General features: G+C 36.6%; 2 pseudogenes; one reads left to right on the top strand and one right to left on the bottom strand.

Moving 5' to 3' along the window:
• H2BC2P1 (H2B clustered histone 2, pseudogene 1) lies at positions 898 to 1,197 on the bottom strand (annotated as a pseudogene).
• LOC473461 (histone H2A type 4-like) lies at positions 950 to 6,571 on the top strand (annotated as a pseudogene).
• The last annotated feature ends 16,136 nt before the right edge of the window (positions 6,572 to 22,707 follow it).

The raw sequence follows: 22,707 nt of genomic DNA, 5'->3' as shown, positions 1-22,707 counted from the left end.
AATACAAAAAATTAGCCGGGCGACGTGGCGGGCGTCTGTAGTCCCAGCTATTCGGGAGGCTGAGGCAGGAGAATGGCGTAAACCCCGGGGGGCGGAGCCTGCAGTGAGCCGAGATCGCGCCACTGCACTCCAGCCTGGGCGACAGAGCGAGACTCCGTCTCAAAAAAAAAAAAAAAAAAAAAGAATTCATGATACTCATGGCCTTGGAAGAGATTCCAGTGTCCGCGTGGACCTGCTTCAGCACCTTCTAGATGTAATTAGAATAGCTCTCTTTGCGGCATCTCTTGTGCGTTTTGTCCTCCTTCGAGTTTTAGCGACTGCCTTCTTAAAGCCCTTTTAGGAAATGGTAGTGCCCTTTGAAGCAAGCTCCAGCATGTTTATCTTCCAAGTTCATGGGGAGATCACTAACTGATGTTTGACTGGAGTGAAGGGTGATATTTACAGGCATGGCCCTCAACCTACATCATTTGCATCCAACATCTGTTTGGATAATAGGCACAGTATGTAAATAAGGCAATAGCAGTATGGTTCTGTGATTGGATAGATGGCTATCAGCCAATCAATCAGATAATCCACAATCTGCTCTCAGACTAGAAATACGCTGAGTACCCGTTTTAACGGGTGTCTTTTTCCGTTATAACTTTTAGTTTTGGGCTATGGCTTAGACTAGGGAAGCTCGTGGGAAGGGTACGCGCTATTCATTCAGAGAGGTTCTGCAGTTCCCCGTGGGCGGTGTCAACCGGCTGCTCAGCAAGGGCAACGATGCCGACAGGGTCGGCGGCTGCACCCTAGCGTACCTGCCGGCGGTTCTGGAGTACCTGGCCTCCGACATCCTGGAGTTGGCGGGCAACGCCGTCGGAACAAGAAGAAGCCTAGCGAAGCCTAGCCTAGCCCAGCCTAGCCTAGCCTAGCCTAGCCTAGCCCAGCTGATGGTCGAGCGCTTGTCATAATGCGCCAGGCGGGAAGCCTCACAGGCAATGCGCTCAAAAATATCACTAACAAAAGAATTCATGATACTCATGGCCTTGGAAGAGATTCCAGTGTCCGCGTGGACCTGCTTCAGCACCTTCTAGATGTAAATAGAATAGCTCTCTTTGCGGCATCTCTTGTGCTTTTTGTCCTCCTTCGAGTTTTAGCGACTGCCTTCTTAAAGCCCTTTTTGGAAATGGTAGTGCCCTTTGAAGCAAGCTCCAGCATGTTTATCTTCCAAGTTCACGGGGAGATCACTAACTGATGTTTGACTGGAGTGAAGGGTGATATTTACAGGCATGGCCCTCAACCTACGTCATTTGCATCCAACATCTGATTGGATAATAGGTAGAGTACGTAAATAAGGCAATAGCAGTAAGGTTCTCCGATTGGATAGATGGCTATCAGCCAATCAATCAGATAATCCACAATCTGCTCTCAGACTAGAAATACGCTGAGTACCCGTTTTAACGGATGTCTTTTTCCGTTATAACTTTTAGTTTTGGGCTATGGCTTAGACTAGGGAAGCTCGGGGGAAGGGTACGCGCTATTCATTCAGAGAGGTTCTGCAGTTCCCCGTGGGCGGTGTCAACCGGCTGCTCAGCAAGGGCAACGATGCCGAGAGGGTCGGGGGCTGCACACTAGCGTACCTGCCGGCGGTTCTGGAGTACCTGGCCTCCGACACCCTGGAGTTGGCGGGCAACGCCGTCGGAACAAGAAGAAGACCCGCATCATCCCGCGCCACCTGCAGCTGGCCATCCGCAACGACAAGGAGCTCGACAAGCTGCTGGCCCGAGTGACAATGGCTTAGGGTGACGTTTTGCCCAACATCCAAGCTGTGCTGCTGTCCCAAAGGATTGGGAGCCACTACCACAAAGTCCAGTATGAATAACCACGCAAGTTGTAAAAGCCAGCGAAGTGACTTGAATGTCTAATGTGTAGAAGAAACAAAACCAAAAACCAAAACCCCAAAGCTGAAATCAAAGGCCCTTTTCAGAGCCACTCAATTTCTGAGAAAGAGCTAGTTTACAATAGATTTACACAATGCTGTTTCGTCAATAAGACTACAGCTTTCGTAAACAGGACTCAGAACAGTTCTGGTTATTGGGGTATCCGAAGCAGTTTCCTTTAACACTCGGTAGTATTGACAGCAGAACTTGATGTTTCTGGGTGGAACTGTTTCAGCACCTACTTCAGGTAGGCAGAGCAGTGATTATAGCAGGCTCCTGGAAGGGAAAATGCCATTCTTCTTGGGAAAATGAACAAACAAATTAGGACGTTATTGTGACAACCTATGTAATTCCTGAGAAAAATAATGTGAAGATGGGGAATCATATTTTGGGGGTTGCATTTTAGTTAGAGTGTCGAATTAGACTAAATGATTAGAAGCAAAGGAAGATTTGTAAACTTGCAGCTTTCAGCACAACTCTTGTTGGGAGAGCATGACTGTATGGACATCAGTCAAGGAATGGGCATATCTAAACATACTCCTAGGGCGCATGTTTTCTTCTGCCAAAGAATTACCTTCCGAGAATTCTAGGATGGTTATATGTCTAGAAGACCGTAGCCATGCTATGTTAATAAACCAAAAGATAAAAGGTACATACAGATATGTGATACCTTACTTATGTGAAGTGCTTAATACACTATAATAAAGTTTATAATGTTTATAAGGTTTATAACATACACACTAAGATACAAACCTATAATTAGCCTTTGGTTTGAGATATAATGGACACGCTGAGATATAAATATGTTCATACTTATAAATACTCGTATTTATAAGTATAAAGATACTAATATTTTAGTATGTGGGTTATATCTCAAACCAAAGCCTAATACTGTGTGTGTGTGTGTGTGTGTGTGTGTGTGTGTGTGTGTGTATGACAGAGTATTGCTCTGTCGCCCAGGCTGGAGTGCAGTGGTACAATCTCACTGCAACCTCCACCTCCTGGGTTCCAGTGATTCTCCTGCCTCAGCCTCCCGAGTAGCTGGGATTACATGCACGTGCCACTATACCCGGCTAGTTTTTTGTATTTTTAGTAGAGACGGGGTTTCACCACGATGGTTAGGTTGATCTCAAACTCCTGACCTCAGGTGATCCGCCCACCTGAGCCTCCCAAAGTGCTGGGATTACAAGGGTGAGCCACTGCGCACGGCCAAAAGTTATTTTCTTCACAATCCTTGTGTCCATAAAATTATTACCCTAAACCTATAGAATTAAATAAATATAAGAGCTATTTGTTGAAAACAATTATTAAACCTCCTGGGAACTTAATTTAGATAGAGATATTTAGGAATTGTTTTAAGGTTACAAGGACATAGTTTAAAAAAACCTATGTTAACATATTTGAAAATATTGAAGAAATGTAAGAGTTTCTGAAAAAATAGAAATTGCTTAAATTAAACCTAGAAAGCAGTGAGGATTAAGACGAATGGGGAAAAAAATGAGGTTACCAATGAGCTAACATCCTCAAATATCAGGCTTCTTCTTAGACATTTAAGAAAAGGATAAATCTATAGCTAACGAAATGGTTTCCAATTATTAAAAAAATCCCAAAAGTGAATGAAGAAGGCATGCTACTAAGTGCAGCACATTCTCAGTTATAAGTAAATATACACAAATCTTCCATTAAATATGAGCAATCAACTCTGGTAGCCAATTAAAAAGTTAACAGTGATAAACCAGGATCCATCTACGAGTGTAAGGATGTTTGAATGCTGAGTAAAATGCAAACCTGTTTGCTAAAGGAAAAATAAATCTTAAACTCAGTAGATGCTTAAAAGGCATTTGTTAATATGTTTAGATGGATAATCTTTGTTTCTTAGTGGAATACTGGTAGTTGTTGTTAGAGGACTTTTAAAATCACTGTTATTTAATAATGTTCTTGATGATTAGACAAATCTTTAAAAAGGGTATTAAAAAGATTCTCCTATACTAGTAGAAGGAAAATAAAATCAGATTTAAGTAACAACTGCAGGGCAATGCCCCACAATTAACTGGGAAATAATTATTGGAAATCAACAGTTCTCCTCGGAGCCACACACCCTTTCAGAAAAGGAGCTGTGATCAAGTTTCAAAAAATATCATTTCAGTAACTCGCTTATGTTCAATGTAGTAATTGCAGCTGCTTCAAAATGATGGCATTAATCTATCATCCTTAGTTCATGCAGATTGTATTATATGACAAGGGATTTTAATAGGTAAAACAGAACATTTTTGGTGAGTGTTGGCTATTTTTCATTTATAAATTCAGAAAGCCATAGTAAACATTTGCTAAAGGAAATGACAATATTCTACTGTAATTATACTGTGGAAAATAGGGAATGTAGCGGGATTAAAGACAAATGAAATGGAGAATGAGCAAGGACACATAATACTTGGTGTTAAAGCCCAGAAGGGACATAAGTACATCTGATTACCCTCTAAAGTGGGTGAATGAGGAGCAGAGAGATTAAGTGAGCAATCATGCTCTAGTGCAGTCTGTTCTGCAAAAGACCAAACAAGGGAACAGTCTTACTGCTGTAACACATCACAAACTCCTAATCTGGAAACATCAACATTGACTGAATTCAAGTACCCAAACCATACAGTAGAGCTAAAAGTTTTTTCACTTTTTTTTTTTTTTTAACTACAACAAACATTTAAGAAATACCTTTTATTCCATGACCAAAGTCACAGTTAGGGAAACATGTACACACCAAGAGCTAAAACAAAAGTTTTCAAAAACAATATGCTATGGTGGAAGCATTCTGACATTACTTTCTAAATTATTGTGTTGTGTTCTATTGTTTTATTGTATGTTCTATTTCACAAGTGGTTCATGACTTGCTCTTCAGAACAAGATTGGGATGATGAAAATGGTCAATCAGGGCACTCCACTCTGCACTCAGGTTTAATCAATAAAGGAACTGCACTCACTGGGGTACCATGATTGGTTCAAAGGTTGGGCATGCCACCCAAGCTGAGCCAGTAAGAATCTTTTCTGATATTTTCAGACCTGGAGATTGAAGAGACATATTTATAGGGTTGCAGGACAAATAAAAAATTTTAGAAAATTAATCCAGAGCTGCCAGTGGCTGAATCTCTTGCTCTTGGAGCACTTAAAAAAATAAAGGTGACATCAGAAATAAAAACTTCTGTGGCTGTTGAAAGAGAAGGTGGTGGGGGTGGGGTGGTAGGGGGAATGTCTGTGTATCTCAGATTCCACTCTCTGAGGACTTCAGTCCCAGCAGCTTTTCTTTCTAGTCTACGGTTACCCTAGAAGAGAACTGTTAATGGGCCCCACCCTTTCCTCCTTAATTTATCTCAATAATGAGTTTCTTTTGTAAGAACATCTGTCTGACAAATTTAAGCAAAATTTTCGGCTTGACACAATAAAAACCCCTCCCCAAAATCATAGTCAATTAAATGTGTTTGGTCTTTAACCATGGCCCCGTATCTCAGTACTCATTTCGGTGAGATTAAATGGCTTTGTTCTTAATCCGGGTGTGCCAGAAGGGATAAGAATAAGGAAGAAGCATGAAATTAAGCTAAAAGATGCAATTTTTCTCTTTCCTTTAATACTGTAAAGCAATTAGAAGACAAATTTAGAGCCAAACAAGGGGTATGGCTGGTGCTTTGAGAAGATTTTTGGATCCTCAGAACATTTTGACTCCCTTCCATGGGGTCATTAACCCATTCCTTCCTTCTACTGTTAAGAACCCATATCAGACCAGTGGGATGGGCAGGTCTGACTCTCAGTGTCTTCTGTCACACCAAGATTCTTTTAAAATCCTGAAATTTATCAGAACTGGACCATATTTAACTAAATTGTTCTCAAGGTCTTTCTACACAGTAAAAATAAAATTAACACCCTATTATCTTTTCCATTAAATTGTACAAAATTACATGGTCCAACTGAACTCATTATAAAATCACATTTGCAAAAATTGTAACAGTGAGAAAATTATGACAGTGAAAGAGATCTGACCTAACCAACTTCATCTTGCTAGATCTTGTTAGATCTTACCTAACCAACCTCCAAACCGCCCTTGGTTATTTCTGGGCATGGGCCAAGCTAACTTTGGGAGAAATTTAGTTTCTAGTTTAAGTTATAATAGCCCTTCTCAATAAATTAAACCACCTTTGTAAAACTAATGAAAGCCTACCAGGTTAGGAGGATGAGAGGGTCTTAATTTGTAGTTGAAACATTATTCCATTACCAGCCATTATTCTATAGGTGACAAGATTTGCAACTTCTCCAATTACTCTTGTAAATAATGTCATTAGTGTAGAATCTAAGATTGGATTTTTGGATGTCTTTTCAGGCTTTTGCATTTCTGATGACTGGATGGCCCCACTGGATCCATGACTCTTGACTCAACTGGTCCTATGGCCACTACTCAGAAGTGGACTCAGCTTCAGGAAGGCCATTTTCCCTATCCCTATGATTGCTTTCTCAATCAATCAGCAGCACCCATTCCCTAGCCCCCTGCTTGCCAAACTATCTTTGAAAAACCCTAGCCTCCAAATTTTCGGGGAGGTTAGTTTGAGTAGTAATAAAACTCTAGTCTCCCTTCTAGCCTGTTTTACATGTATTAAACTGTTTCTCTATTGCAATTTCCTTATATTGATAAATTGGCTTTATCTGGGCAGCAGGCAAAAGAAACCCATTGGGTGGTTACAACTGCTATTACAACCAGTAATATATGACCATCATATGGCACCCAAATAACATGATTTTGGAAATAAAAGTTACTGCCTTCCAATGAAATAACAATGTTACTAGATCACTGACAGTTTCCCCCTTTCAAAATATAATAACAAAATTAGGAATTCCTTCAAAAGAGTCTTCTCTACGATTGTTATGACAGAGAAATATAAGTCCTACATTATATAAAGTGTTTTATTCTTAACATGTTTCTTCTGATTCCCCTTAATCCTAGACATTCAGATTCTACCTGGATTCTAGATTGGTATCTAAGATCAGGAGCAAGGCGAAATGTTCACTCACAATTAAATTCAACTGTATACTGGAAGTCCTTGCTAGTACAACAGGGCAAGAAAAAGAAATTAAGGGCATATGGATTTGGGAGAAAATAAAACTCCCTATATTCACAGATGATATGATTGTTTATGTGAAAAATCACACTAAATCTTAAAAGTACAAGTAAAAGGAACTAGAACATCTAAAACTATTTTGAAAAAGAATAAAGTGGTAGGGATAACTGTAACCAAATTCAGGACTTATTATATAATATAGTCATCAACACTGTGTAGTAATGGCAGAATAGATCAATGGAACAGAAGAGAGAACACACAGATAGTCCTACACAAGTATGACCAACTGAGTTTTGACAAAGATTAAAAAACAATTTAATGAAGGAAGGATAGTGTTTTCAATAGCTGATGCTAGAGCAATAGGCAAAAATATGTATGTTGACTTAAACCTTACACCTTGCCTAAAATTAACTCATATAGATCATATATTTAAATATGAAAAATGTAAAACTATAAACCTTTTAGAAAAAATACGTAGGAGAAAAGTCTTTTGAGTCTAGATGTATGCAAAAAGTTTTTAGACATGAAATCAAAACAATCCAGAAAAGAAAAAAAAAGTAAAAGCTTTTGTTCTGTGAAAGTCTCTGTGAAGAAAAAAACGACAGGCTGCAGACTTACAGAATATATTTGCAAACCATATATATGGTAAAATACTTGATCTATGTTAATATAAAGAATTCTCAAATCTCAACAATAAAAAACCAAACTATCCCAGTAAAAAATGAACAATATTCATGAAGAAACATTTCACTGCCAAGGACACACAAAGGGCAAAAAAGCACATGAGGAGATGTTTAACATTAATGCTCATTAGGAAAGTGTAAATTAAGACTAGGATGAGGTATCACTACACACTTACTGGGCAACTAAAATAAAAAAATTGACAACATCAAATGATGGCATGAATATGGGAAAACTTGATCTCCCATACATTGCTGGTAAAACTATAAAATGGTACAGATCACCTTGGGAAACATTTTGCAGTTTCTGTAAAATCAAAACATATACTTACAACATGATCTAGTACCCCCGCTATGGAACATTCATCCCAGAGAAATGAAAATGTATGTGTTTTAGTCAGTTTGGGCTGTTACAACAAAAATACTATAGACCAAGTAGCTTAAACAAACAAGCAAAAATATTTCTCGCAGTTCTGAAATCTGGGAAGTCTAAGATCCGGGTGCTGGCAGATCTGATCTCTGGTGAGGGAACTCTTTTTGGTTTGTGGATAGCCTTCTTGTATCCTCACGTGGCAGAGAGAGAAGAGAGATAGAAAGCAAGCTTTCTGGATTCTCTTCTCATAAGGGCACTAATCTCATTCATGAGGGCTCTACACTTATGACATAATTACATTCCCGAAACTCCACCTCCTAATACCATCACACTGGAAGTTAGAATTTCAACATGCGAATTGAGGGGACACAAACGTATGAACTAAGGGACACAAATATTCAGTCTATAATGTTATGCTCACACAAAAATCTGTATGCATATATCCATAGCAGATTGTTTTTAATAGGTAAGCCTTAGAAACAATTAAGATGTCCTGTAATGAGTGAATGTTTAAACACACTGTGGTATATTTATACCGTGAAATATTACTCAGCAACAAAAAAGAAAAGCTATTGGCATACAGAATGAGTAGAATGGACTTCTAGGAAATTATGTTGACTGAAAATAAAGCCAATATCAAAAGATTACATACTGTATGATTCCATTTATATAACATTTCAAAATAAAGTCATAGGGATGGAGAATAACTTAATGGTTTCCAGGGGTTTGGGATGGTGAGGCCGAGGGGATAGCATGAGGTGTGGTTATTAAGGTGTAACATTAAGGAGATCCTTGTGATGATAGAATTGTTCTGTACTTTGATTGTGATGGTTACACAAATCTACACACATCATAAAATTATATGGAACTATTCACACATTGTACCAATGTCACATGCCTGGTTTTGAAATTGTGCTATAGTAATTAAGATAAGGCCACTGGGATAAAATTAATGAAGGATACAGGGCACCTCTGTATACTAGCCTTGCACCTTCCTGTGAACCTATAATTATTTCAAAACAAAAAGTTAAAACCAGCCCCTTTTAGCTATGAGGCAACAGTATAACTGATATCCATTAGTTACTAGGGAAAACAAAGCCAGAGCTGGAGAAATCTGGGATCAAATAACATTATAAAAATAAATTAAAATTTTATGAAGAGAAATGTAAAGTCACAGGCTGGAGCAGGAACTGACTGACATAAGGGAAGACAATGATCCTAAACCTTAGTTACTTAGAAAACTAAAATATGATCCACATTCTCCAGACAATGGAAAAAAACAAACCAAACACCTGGATATTTACAAGATATAACAACTTCAAGCATCTACGAAGTCATTTTTTTTTTAAATTGGGTTTCTCAAATATTAGAACTTATTGATTAATATAAGTTATTTGTTGTATTACAACAGTTATTAAACTGAACTTCTAATTTCATTAGGAAAAGAATAAATAACAGTAGGGGTGGTTTAAAATTACAATAAAATGTAAGTTGCAAAAAATTTAACCACCAAAGAATGGACTATATGGAATGCAAGATACTGACTTTACTGATGAGCTCCTTTCTCAGAAAAGTGAGTTTATTCTGAGATTTTTATAAAGATAATTCTGAAAATAAAATGGTTCAAAAAATGAATCTCAATTCTAACACATTAAGAAAATATATAAAATATCTGCACTTCCATGTTAATTATAGCATAACTCACAATAGCCAAGAAATGGAATCAACTTAAGTGTCCATCAGTGGATGACTGGAATTAAAAAATGTGCTATATATGCACAGTGCAATACTATTCAGCCTTAAAAAAGGAAATCCTGTCATTAGCAGCAACGTGGGCGAACCTGGAGGATGTTAAGTGAAATAAGACAGGCATAGAAAGAAAAATATCACATGTTCTCAGTCATATGTGGGAGCTAAAAAAGTTGATCTCATGGAGATAGAAAGTAAAATTATGGTTACCAGAGACTGTGAAAGGTGGAAGAGGTGGTAGGGAATGAAGTAAGGTTGGTTAATAGGTAGAAAATAAAAGGAAAAAGTTCTACCATTTGATAGCACAGTAGGATGAGTATAGTTAATAATCACTTATTATATATTTTAAATTAGCTAAAAGAGAAGATTTGTAATGTTCCCAACACAAAGAAATGATAAACATTTGAGGCGATGGATATCCTAATTACCCTGATTTAATGATTACACATTGAATGCATGTATCTAAATATCACATTGTTAAAGTATACAAAATATGGCTGGGCACTGTGGCTCACACCTGTAATCCCAGCACTTTGGGAGGCTAAGGTGGGTGTATCACTTGAGGTCAGGAGTTTGAGATCAGCCTGGCCAACATGGCAAAACCCCGTCTCTACTAAGAATCCAAAAAAAAAAAAAAAAAAAAGGGCGCAGTGGGTCACGCCTGTAATACCAGCACTTTGGGAGGCCGAGGTGAGTAGATCACCTGAGGTCAGGAGTTTGAGACCAGCCTGGCCAACATGGTGAAACCCTGTCTGTACTGAAGATACAAAAATTAGCTGGGCGTGGTGATGGGCCGCCTGTAATCCCAGCTACTCAGGAGGCTGAGACAGGAGAATCGCTTGGACCCAGGAGGCAGAGGTTGCCGTGAGCCCAGATCACTCCACTGCACTCCAGTCTGGGTGACAGAGCGAGACTCTGTCTCAAAAACAACAACAAAAATACAAAAAGAAAAAAAAAAAATTAGCCGAGCATGGTTGTGCATGCCTGTAATCCCAGCTAGTCGGGTGGCTGAGGCAGAGAATCCTTTGAACTTGGGAGGCAGAGGTTGCAGTGAGCGGAGATCACACCAAGACAGAGTGAGACTCTGTCTAAAAAAAAAAAAATGTATACAAAATATCACATTGTTGAAGTATATCCTTGGCCGACAGACAAAATGGACTCCCTGTGACAAACTGAGACTCTCAAACTTCAAACAGAACCAGAGGGCCACAGCTGGGTGAGGGAGCATTCAAATACTCTGTGTTCTCAGAAAAATGTTGTAAAAGTATCACAAAACTTCCCTTTCTATAATCAAGCCAAACCGGTCATTGTTGGTGCCAAGGTAAAACTACAGCCAAAGCCTCTGGGCAACCACTTCCAAGGTTAAAAGAATCATCTGGCCCAGAGACTTCTGGGCTTGGAAGCCAACCAATCAGTGTTCAACTATGGTGGCCAATCAGAGTTCAGCCATATCAGGACTTGACTGTATTGACCAATCAGAACTAAGTTACATTGACCGATCAGAACTAAGTGAATTTAAATCCTTTATTTGTATAAATGGGCCTGACTGGGAACCTGGGCAGGAAACTTTTGTTATAAAACCAAAACCCAGTGGGGCATAGTGACTCATGCCTATAATCCCATTATTTAGAGAGGTCAAGGAGGGAGGATGGCTTGAGACCATGAAGACTAGCCTGGACAACATATTGAAATGCTGTTTTACAAAAACAAACAAAAAACAAAATAAAAAAAAAACAGCTGGGTGTGGTGGTATGCACCTGTAATCCTAGTTACTGGGGACTCCAAGGCTGGAAGAGAAATAGGCACACTCATACAGCTGCTGGTGGAAGTGTACAATGGTATAATATGTATGGCGGGAAATTTAGTCGGGTGTGGTGGCACACACCTGTAGTCCTAGCTACTCAAGGGGCTGAGGTGGGAGAATTCCTTGAGCCCAGGAGTTCAAGGCTGCAGTTAGCTATGATCCTGCCACTGCACTGGGCAACAGAGGGAAACCCCATTTCTCAAAAAATAATAATAAAATAAAAACACAAATTAATACATTTTGTGCGGAATTTAGTAAAACCTAACAAAATAACATATGCCTTAACCATGGACCCAGGAATTCTCCTGACAATCTATCCTGAAAATACAACTCCACATATATGAAACAACAAAGATGTACAAGGTTGTACATGCAGATTATTTGTAATTTAAAAAATTGGAAATAATGTTAAAGTCTATCCACAGGGGAAATGTTGAGTAATGTCTAGAACAGACTCACAGTAGAACACCTGGGAAGCCATGGAAATGAATGAGAATCATCTCCATGTGTTGGTACAGAAATCTCCATGATATATTTGAAGTTTTTATAAAAAAGGTGAAAAAACTGTGTATTGAGTACTACTTTTTTTTGTAAAAAGGAGTAACAATTTAAACCATGTTAATGATTTACAAGCTCAAGAAATAAAATTAAATCCAAAGGAAAATAAGCAAACTCTGACACTGAAAGCAAACTGAAACGAATGAAATAAATTGTATTTTGTATTGGTAACATGATTACACAGAGAACAGATTATTTCCAATGACTTTTGAATATAGTTCTCTGATGATACATTCTTTATGAGATGCCTTCTATTTTTGCCAGAAACTTAAAAAAAACTTTCTAGGTTTTATAAACCAATTCAAAGCATAGGAAAATATAGCACCTTCTATGTAATTCTGTGAGTTAGTGTTACCATGAAATCAAAACTAGATGAAAGAAAAACAAGACAACCTGAAGCTAATCTCAATTACTAGAGTAGATGCAGAAGTCCTAAACAGAATAATATGAAATTCAATTAAGTAGTTTATTAAGAAAAAATATATTGTGAAAGTACTTGATTTATGCTTGCAATGCCAGTATAGTTAAGGTCTTAAATGTCATCCACATTAAACAAGGGTTACTGAGCATGCACATATGACAGATACTGCTCCTGGCCTGGGAAAATTAGGTAATGTTTCAAGGAGTTTATGTGTAATAAAATGGATAAATAAATAAACCACATGCTTTCAGAAAATCATAAATGTGAAAGAAAGCTGTGCTATAGCAGATATATGTACAAAAGTTCATGAGAATTACTGGGTTGAGCATATGGTTCTGACTGGAGGGAGAAGAGAGTGAGAAAAGTTTCCCAAGGAGAAGAATATTTGAGTCAGATCTGGAAAAGGGTGTCACTAAGTTCCATGCAGAGAAAAGGGCAAGGTCCATTCAGGGAGATAGAAGAGAGTCATTGAAGGCACTGAGGTGTGGCCAGCCATGGCTTCTTTGAGTAATAAAGACTAATCTAATATGACTAGAGAACATGGACATAGAGTGGGGAGATATGACTGGATGGCGCTTAAGGTCAGTTGACACAAACCTTTGTGTGGCATGCTAAGGAGATTGGAAACTCTAATTTAAAAAGTAGACATCCAAGGCTTCTGAGTACAGGAGTGAAATGGTCAGATGTGTGAGTAATCAAGAAACTGGTAGCATCAGTGTGGATGGATTGCAATGGGGAAGTGGTGAAATATGAGGAAACACACCTGTCCAGTTTGCTTGAGACAGAAAGTTGGGATTCTCCTAAGCAGTCACTTAATCTTAATCTCTATAAGCAGTCACAGAGCCAGGGTTGTGCTGGAGCTGGCTCAAATGAATGCAATCTTACTCACAAGGACCAATTATTAAAATTGCAGGAATTTTACAAACTGGTTGTTAAACACCACCATTATTAAAAATTAAATTATATAAAATTACAGTTAAATTAAATTTAGAAAGGTGAAAATACAGTACATTTTACTATTTGCTCTCCATGCTCTTGAGGTTATTTATGTCAATACTATCTGAATTGTAGAAATGCTATTTAATGGTATGCTATTGTGCATCTCTTCCCAACTCTGCATTCAATAATGTGTGGGTAGCTGGAAATCAGCCTGGTGGACATTCCTACACCATGGAAATCAACAACCACTATAAATTAGGACTTTATTATTGATTGTCTAGACTTAAGAAAATCTTGGAGAAAATGTTAATAATGTAGATTAAACTTAAAAGTATGACATATCTATAGCTATTACATTCTGAATAGCCCGAAATATTAAGGAAATATTATTTCAGTACCCCAAAACTATTATCTAATTCAGCAAGTAGTTGCTCATGCCATTGACATCTGAGCAAAGTTTTGACATACTTTCATTTTCCTTCATTTTTTTTTGAAACCTGAAATAAAAGCACATAACCAACATTTATGTCAGGACTGCACCCATTAGTTGATGTGTAAGTGACTTCTCTGATCAAACAGATAGTAATCAAGCAGTTTGCAGTCTGATTTTGTGACACTATTGTTGGCAATAAAATTCTAAAAATTGATAGAATTTTTACAAGAAATAGTAATTCTTCTGAAGTTATAGGTCTAAACTGAAAATCAAGAAAGCAGTTTAGCTTAAAATTTATTTCTCAAATTATATACAGAAATGTTAGTGGAAGTTTTTACTTTAACTTGTAAGTGGTACCATGGATTTTATTAACATATATATGTATGGATATAGGTGTGTAAATGTTTTGTGTATGTATATGTGCGTATTCACTTTTCTCTTAGAGCCAGTTGTTAAAAACATACCAGCACATAACTATCTACAAACTATACATTTGAGAGAGGCCTCCAAAGGAAATACGTGTACGGAGGACAATGAGAGAGAAAGGAATACTTTAACATTTACTTGGTCTTTGGTCTGAAATTCACACGTTTCCCAATGTGGGTAAGGCCAGATCATGGCAAGAACACCTTTTCCCTTCACTAAAAAACATAGAGAAAAAGTAAAACTTGCTCAGTCTTTGTGTTACAGACTTCCCTAAGTTGGAGGCCTCTTCTTAGGCTCCAGGTCTTTCTATTTCAGACTTACAGAATAACAAATCATCAAAGTAACCAAAACAGATGATCTGGCCTCTTTCTAGAAGGAACTAATCCATTACTCACAATACTCTGATATTGTGGCTGAAAGGTCTGAGGGACCAAACCCAGGTGGGCATCATCAGGGCATTTATTAGTTGTTTCTTTAGAGCTTCTCCATTATATGAAAAATTGGTTCTACCATATTTCATCTGTAAAGTTCAGCCAACAGACCCTGATAGGCTTTGTAGAAAAAGTGCCATTGGACAAGATTGCTTCAGAAGTCTTTAAAGATATACTTGGAAGTAAATTCACATATTTGACTTAAAAGACAGAGAGGATCACTCATGAGCAGATTTCGCAATCCTAACGATAAATAGTATTAGCCGTTATCAATCTAGTGAACTTAAATGTTTACTGCAGCTTCAGATAATAAATTCAGCAAAAATGCATCATGTCTTATCTATATTACCTGTCTTATCAAATTAACTGTATGATTCATAAATAGCATATAAATATGGAAAGCATATAAATATGGAAGCCATAGTTAATCACAGCTCTTATTTTTAAAACTTAGTTGCTCTGAAAAACCTTTAGTTTTGATGATCCTTCAGCAGCTTATTTTCAGGTGGAGCCTCATGGATTTATAATTACTGTCATATGTAAGATTATTATTATCACATGTAAGGTAGCAGAAGTAGCCAAGCCTACTTCTCTCAGTAGACTGAATAAATTTTTATATTATTTTACTGCTAAGATAATAAAGAACAGATTGCCCTACTCACTCTGGTTGGGGCTAGAGTTGGCCATATGTGATACATACATGTTGGTGGGAATGTAATATCCATGGATATTACTACATACATGTTGGTGGGAATGTAATATCCATGGAGCCAGGAGTCAGGTCAGACAACAACTCGGCAACTAGCTTCTTGTTATATATGCTTTTTAGTCACATATCCTAAAGTCATATCCTAAGTGAGGATCTCAACTTGGACTTGGAAGATGACAATAACTTGGAATCACCTGTCCTTCAATAGCCAGGAAAGTTGGTTCTTGAATTAGGGCTTAAAGAATCAAAATGGTTTGGATAGAATGAAATGGAAGCTAAAGGGCATTCCAGACCAGAATAACTCTTAAATGAGTGATACCAATAGAAAAAAACTTAATGAGAAATCGAGCAAATTAGACGTGTGCTGTGCTTGGTGGCTTCAGCAGTCCTTTCTTACTTTGTGTAACTGTCTGATGGCTTTTGTTGTGGAAACAGGGTAACAGATGGAGTCAATTTGAACAAATCAAAATGAGCAATGTAGACAAGACATAAATAGAGTAAGACGTTAAACCTTTTATTTCCCTTAACTCTCCTTTTGTTATTTGTATTTTTCTTTTTATTTTGTATGCTATGAATCACTAATGATTCTCTACTTTTAATTAATAAACAATTCTAAATACATCTGTCATTTCAATGAACTTAATTAAATTTCCATTGGAGGATTTAATAATATATTTTCTGAGTATTAAATGATATCAGATTTTTATTTTCTCTTCAATCATTGTTTTGAAAACATATTACCCTGAAAAACACATATAAAAGTGCTGTATTTTAAAAATTTACTCTTCTTAACATATTTTTCCTTCTAGAAGAGGCAACATTTACTTTCATTATTTAATATGAATTCATGTACTCATTTATTTAACATTCATTTTAATCAAGATATGCAAAGGTGAGTAAAATATGGGCTTTGAGGCTGGGGTGTCCACAGCTAGGAAAATATATATTATTTAAATAAAGAGGGAATTTCTGATTAATTCTTTGCTTTCTTAACCTGATACCATGGAATATTTATAAATACTGAATATTAAGTAGGAAATTTTGATTTGCTTAATATTGAGAAAGTGGCACAATTAGCAAGTTATCTCTTTTGAATTAAAAATTACAACTGGATTATAGTTTAGTGATGAAAAATCCAACAAAACTACCATGTTTCTCTTGACTTTCATTTAGTTGTCTGCAAATGAATAGTGGCCTTGCTTGTTTATACTGTAAACCTAGTAGTTAATTTTTAAGGCACAAGGGCTCTGACTTAATTTTCTTTTCTTCATTCCACTGATAAGAAGAATGTCTCTGTGTCAAAGTCATTTTATATTTTTATTGTCATTGTCTCATTCTATTATATAAGCAGATATTAATTCTAAGTATATCTTTCTTCTTAAGTAGAGTTCAGTCTTGTTTCTCCCTCCACTTTGCCATCCATTACATATTTTCTTTTGGTATTATCTTTGAAAATTATTCAGAAACCATTTTAGATATCTATTATTCTTTTTGTTAGTTTTCAGATAAATAATAATGTTAAATGTTATAATTATAAGCTTTCATGTCAAACCCATTCTTTAAACTTTGCGGATGCTACTCATTTTCTTTTAAAATTATGCCACGTGATTATTAGTTTCAAATTTTTAGTTCCAAAAGCAACAAGTTTATATTTTTGTCTTGGATTGGATTCTCTATTTTACAAATTATAAAGTTGTCCACATAATTTAGTTGTCTCCTGTTTGTTGTATATTGTAAAGGATTTATGCCATAGTATAAAAATAATGAATTATGGAAGTGAATTATTTTATTATCCTAATATTGTGATTTTATCATTCTTCTTCACTTCCACTAAATTCCGAGTAATGCCTCAAATCCCAGTTCAATTAAATATATATTGAAGACCTACTACTATTTGCCAGAAACCATAGCAGATGTAGTAACAGACACAATGCAAGTATAAAAGACTTCAAAATACTATTTGTTTTGGGAGCACACATTCTACAAAGTTATTCTACTTGCACATAGTGTACAACAGAAGACAAAATTTTATCTGTGACTGCTTTGCAAACTCAGAAGCCTGAGGCCTTGCATAGTCAAGAAGGGCTCTGACTGTAATCTTTGCTCAAGCCAATTTAAAAGAAGCATTCTGCATTCAAAATACATAATTATCCTTAAACATTTAGTTGATGATCTGACTCTAGAAGAATAGATAGAATTTGGATATCTTACATGGTTGAAGAATTTCACAATGCATTCCAGGCAAGTAAATGAACATGAGCCCAGAAGCAGATGGGCACAGTGTGATTGCAAGAACAAGAAACCCACTGACAAGAGCAGGATTAGCAAAAGGGCAGGGGACATAATTGATAAAATAGAAGAAAAGTATAGGGGAAGAGGTATTAGAAGTAGATTATACTGAAAAGTGTTGGTAGAGGGGTGATATACTAAACTGATGTGTATGTAAAATCTCATGAGTGAGTGTGACAGATTCACGGGCAAACCAGTTCGGAAGGTATCCCATTAACCCAGGCATGTTACAATAACAACCCAGATTGAGATTTGGAAATGTGAATATAAAAGAGTGATTAATGATGCTGTTTTGATTATTTGTTTTCAGAAATAATAAATCTTGGTAACTATCTTGACAAAAGGAAGGAAGAAGAAAGATGAATCAGAGCCATTGTACATTTTTGAGCCTGGGTGAACAAAAATAATAGTAATGACATGCATACAGGCAAGGGCACTTGGAAGTGAGCTTATTTAGAGTCTGGGTATAGATGGAGTGAAAGGTAAGGAAAACCAAACACACCAAGTTTTCAAACTTCCATCTTGAGTATAGTTAGAGTGAATGATAAAGTATATTAAAACCAGACTCACTTTATTTAGACACTTTCATTCTCTATTTTGATTTGTGGAAGTTTTCTACAATCTCTGTTCTCTGAGAGCATCAATCAGTATATTTCATATAAATAGCTATTGTTAGTATCCTTTAAGTTATTTATTGCTCTAAGTGATTTATATATTTAACTTGTTTAATGCTCACAATACCCTATAGAGAGTTACTAAATTATTATTATACAATTTTATAGATGAGAACAGGGAAGTACAGAAAATCAAATAGCTTAGTGAAGGTAACAAAGCTAATAGGTCCTGAAAACAATTTTTGGAACCCAAGAATCTTCTGTTCTTATCTATTGGTATGTAGATTGATTCCTTCATGTCAAATAGTCAGTTTAGTATAAACAAGTCACATTTTCTCTACCTCTTTTAGCTCTTACATACTCATTTTTTTTTTTTAATTTAAGTTCTGGGATACATGTGCAGAACGTGCAGGTTTGTTACATAGGTAAACATGTGCCATGGTAGTTCGCTGCACCCATCAACCCGTCATCTAGGTTTTAGGCCCCACATGCGTTAGGTATTTGTCCTAATGCCCTCCCTCCCCTTTCCCCCCACCCACCAACAGGCCCTGGTGTGTGATGTTCCCCTCCCTGTGTCCATGTGTTCTCATTGTTCAACTCCCACTTATAAGTGAGAACATGTGGTGTTTGGTTCCTGTGTTAGCTTGCTGAGGATGATGGTTTCCAGCTTCATCCATGTCCCTGCAAAGGACATAAACTCATTCTTTTTTATGGCTGCATAGTATTCCATGTGTATATGTGCCACATTTTCCTTATCCAGTCTATCATTGGTGGGCATTGGGTTGGTTCCAAGTCTTGCAATCATAAATCGTGCTTCAATAAACACGTGTGCATGTGTTTTTATAGTAGAATGATTTATAATCCTTTGGGTATATACCCAGTAATAAGAGTGTTGGGTGAAATGGTATTTCTGGTTCTAGATCCTTGAGGAATCGCCACACTGTCTTCCACATTGGTTGAACTAATTTACACTCCCACCAACAATGTAAAAGCATTCGTATTTCTCCACATCTTTGCCAGCATCTGTTGTTTCCGGACATTTTAATGGTCACCATTCTAACTGGCGTGAGATGGTATCTCATTATGAACCATCAAAATAAGCATAGAAGATAAGGACATTTAAAATCTGGTGATTATATGTATAGCTAACTTTATTTCCCAAAACTCCTCCCACCAAATCTGCTCTCCAAACACGGAGACTGTGTCATGTTATTTTATGTCTCTTGGCTTTTCACATATTAATTCAACAGAACAGAAAATTCCCCTGGCTAACTAGAAACTGCTAATCAGCTTTTATGCTTGTAAAGCATACTGTGGTTGTCAACAACTGTCTGGGCCTGACTTTGTTTTCATTTGCTTTAAATCTAGACTTTTGGAGTCTTGCTGCTATGGCATGCCTGTGCAATTGAGTGTACTAAAGAAATTCAGGAGTGAGACTTTTGCACTGTTTTAGTGTGTCCTGGCTTAATTATTTTTTTATTTTTATTTTTTGGACAAGCCAGAATGATCTGCTCATATCCTACCTCTTATCTGTCTTTTTTTAAGGCTGCTTTCTTCTTTGTACTTAAAGCTCTTAGTACCTCCTGCAAATCCACCTGGCCTCAGACTGCTTTATAGTTCCTTAGTTGCTTCCCCTTATCAAAATGTTCATGTCTCTGATTTTGAGAACTGTAACATAACAATAAGTTATGTTAATAAGATAAACAAATCCCTGCTCCTGAGTAAATGAGATAATGTGCTATTTCTTATAGTTTGATCATTTCTGCTTAACTCTGAAATGCCGTGCTCATTGAAGAGGCCTTTGGAAAGTTATAATGATACCAGAAATAGTCATTTTGGTCTACTGCAAGGTAACTTTTGACGTGGACATTACTACAAGTAGACAAGTAACACTCTGTTTTTGATAAAGAGGGTTTAAAAATCAAGTGAAGGAAACAAATTTATATGGGGTATAAAAATTTGTTATGATGAAAATAAATTGAATAAAATGATAAAAAATAAGTACATAGAACTGTTAGCCAAATGTAATCATTTTTTACAGATTCCCTCCCCTGCCCCAGAATGTCCTGTATACAGATCCAGTTATTTTTTAAAAATCTTTTCAGGTATCTTTATTTTAGTATTTAACAGCTCAAAATACCACAAGGTAAATGGAATAGACATCCATTCTCTTGTTTTACTTATGTTGAATACAGTTTATAGAAAAGGCAATATTTTATTAATTTTAAAGGACCATAATTTTCCTGCTTCATGGTACGTATCTGTTCGCTCTTAGACAAGTTCCTAGGAACCACAATTTTATGTTTGCTCCAGGTACACAACATCCATAATATAAATATAAAGCTGCATTTAAGCTGACATTCAGTCATCAAATTTCCTCATTTTAAAAGGCTAAATCACACAAACAATGTGCAGTTCTGAGAAAAAAAAAATTGTGTAGGTATGGCAAAATTGTTTTGTGTCAATTAAATACCAATGGTGTTTAAAATGTCTCCAACATGCATATCAAAAGGAAATTGTGTTAATTATACTGATTAACCTAGTTTATTATGTTTCACCAAGTAAGTCCTCCTAGAAAGGAATTAGTGGAAGATGCATAAACATTTTAAATTCAAATGCAGAGTGTGGTAAATTGTTACCACAGAGCCTTAAATGGATTATTTTATGTTCTCAGAGCATCCATCAGGAAGAAAACTGTTTTAGAAAACCAATGTGATTGTGTCAAGATGATGGGACTAAATTGACCGTGGCAAGGTTTAGTCAGTGTTTTTCCTGTTTTCATTATTGATTGCATAACATTGATTATGTTAACTGTGCAGAGCTCCAATTTACTTATTACGTTTGCTAAAATAACAGATTGACATTGGCACAATTTCTTTTTATTTGAGTTTTTTAGGTACATTCTACTTGTCATTATTTTGGGAGAGTTTTTTTTTTTTTTTTTTAAAGAAATCTAGAATTCCTCTTCCCCATCTTAAATTCTAGGTTTTTTAAAAACTTTTTATTTACTAATTTCATTGCTTGGGAATTTAGAAAAACCCAGTCATTGATATCCTATGATTAAGTACCTTATTTCCTAAGGAAAAAAAGGAATAGCACAGGGCGTATTGTCTTTTCTATAAACAGTATTCAGCATAAGTGAAACAAGAGAACAAATGTCTATTCCATTTACCTTGTGGTATTTTGAGCTGTCAAATACTAAAATAAGTAATGATATCTGAAAATATTAAAAAAACAAATCATTAGGATAGAGTCAACATAAAAAGCAGAAACAAAAAATGTTATGGCTTCTTTCTGTGATGCAGTTCCATATTTTATACTATTTTAAATATGTAGGTATGTATATACATACACATACAAATGTATCTACATATCTCTGATCATTGAAAATAAAACAAGGTTCTGAGAACATCCTCATTAAAAAAAGATTAAACTATTAATCAGGGATAGTGAGTACCTATTAACTGAAGATGCCATTTTGGGAGAGAAGGAATAGCCCATGACCTAGGGTTTCTTGCTTCAAGCTGCTACTCAGAAATACCCAAACTTTGGATAAAAGAACTTTTGACAAATTTTAAGGAAGTAAAACCAGATAAGTATCATTAGTCACTAATGAGAAGATTATGAGGATAAATGCAAAGGCCTGGGTTTTCCAGGAGTATGTATGCAGTGACTTAACATTATCAAAAATGGGCAAGTGAGCTTCCCTGGCATAAATGGATAAGAAAGCAAAAGTCTAACAGGGACCTCACCTCTACCATGTATGACCATGAGGACATTAGCACCAGACTGTCAGGGTGCCAGAGTGGCTCCTGCATGTACTAGTTCTGGAACTTGGGCAAATTACTTAATCATTGTGCCTCAATTGCCTCATTTACAGAGTAGTGATAATATAACACCGATCTCATAGGGCTGTCATAAATGTCAAATGAGTAAATGCATGCTAAGTACTTACAGCAGTGCCATACAAGCAGTAGCTGTAATTATTACATTTGTGTTTCTTTAATATTTGGGTTAATGGCTCCCTTATAGTGAGGGTGGGTATACAAGAAAGAGTGACAAGACTAAAGGTTTAAAAGAAATGGCAGAACCAGACAGGAGGCTGGTTTTTTTTTTTTTTTTTTTTTTGACGGAGTCTCGCTCTGTCGCCCAGGCTGGAGCTCAGTGGCGCGATCTCGACTCACTGCAAGCTCCGCCTCCCGGGTTCACGTCATTCTCCTGCCTCAGCCTCCCGAGTAGCTAGGACGCCCGGCTAATTTTTTGTACTTT

The sequence above is a fragment of the Pan troglodytes genome, chromosome 5 (assembly GCF_028858775.2).
Source record: "Pan troglodytes isolate AG18354 chromosome 5, NHGRI_mPanTro3-v2.0_pri, whole genome shotgun sequence".
In the NCBI taxonomy this organism is placed as follows: Eukaryota; Metazoa; Chordata; class Mammalia; order Primates; family Hominidae; genus Pan; species Pan troglodytes.
This window is presented reverse-complemented; position numbering and strand designations above follow the sequence as displayed.